A 1,053-nucleotide genomic window follows, 5' to 3' on the forward strand; every position below is an offset into this window, starting at 1 on the left:
TTTTAGCTTTAAAATGTCCCTATGTGTATCCTGTGGTCAATGCCGTATTTCAGTAGCGACCCTATGGTATCACCTACTTTAGCTTAAACTAGGTAACTCTGGATTATTCAATAATGCCGTGCTTCGCCCGAGGAAGTCCTGATACTTATATTAAAAAAATGCTCTCAAGCCTTTTGAAACTTTTAATCGGAGGGGTTCGTTTGCGATGTCGGTCGAAGTTGAACCGACAGACTACGAGCAATGGAAGTATTACCGAGGGTGCCTTTACGAACTAACTCCAATTAAGCGCACACTTAGTTTTGTAGTGTTACTTTGTACAAGGCTCGTTTAGCATGAGGCAGTACGATGAGAATTAACTTTCCTTGCCTTGGTGGTACAGAATACATTAGTTAAACCTCTTCGAGCAAGCACCACTTCGAATGCGTGAGTAGCATTGATGCCACCGCGATCTTGACTAGCTCCATACAGGGCGTACGGTGACCATAAAATATGGATGCGGATTTTGTAGATCACATTGCCGATTATGTTTTGCTTTTAGGAATCTCAGATCAAAATTATGTTAGAGACACAAAGTGAAGATCGTGCAAACGTCCTGGAGCGTGAGGAAGTGTCCATTGGTGAGCAAAATCCCGTTACTGACGCATGGTCTGCAACGTGTGTTGCGTCTTGTGGGTTGGAGTTGTGGGATGAAAGTAAATGGCTAGTAATTTGTTTTCGACAGACCACCCAGAGACGACGAATATCGTAGTCGCTCAGCTTAGTGTCAAAATTTGTGTTTCACTTACCAAATCATGGAGACAATCAAATCTAAGGTTGGGTTCTGAGTGTCACCGCTGCAATGCTGTTTTCCTCTTACTAAATTTTATCAAGGCCACCATCAACTTAATCCGTTTGCTTCTCACACCTCTTAGCTTGCAATTAGTACTCACACGTGCCGAGCGAGTTGGAAATATCGCCATAACCGTCGATATTGTCTATCGCACTTCACAAAGCTTTAGCTGACACTGGATGCCAAAATTTGTTCCCACAACCAGACCAAAACTCCAGCCAAAA

Source organism: Phytophthora parasitica (assembly GCF_000247585.1).
Source record: "Phytophthora parasitica INRA-310 unplaced genomic scaffold supercont2.55, whole genome shotgun sequence".
Classification (NCBI taxonomy): Eukaryota; Oomycota; class Peronosporomycetes; order Peronosporales; family Peronosporaceae; genus Phytophthora; species Phytophthora nicotianae.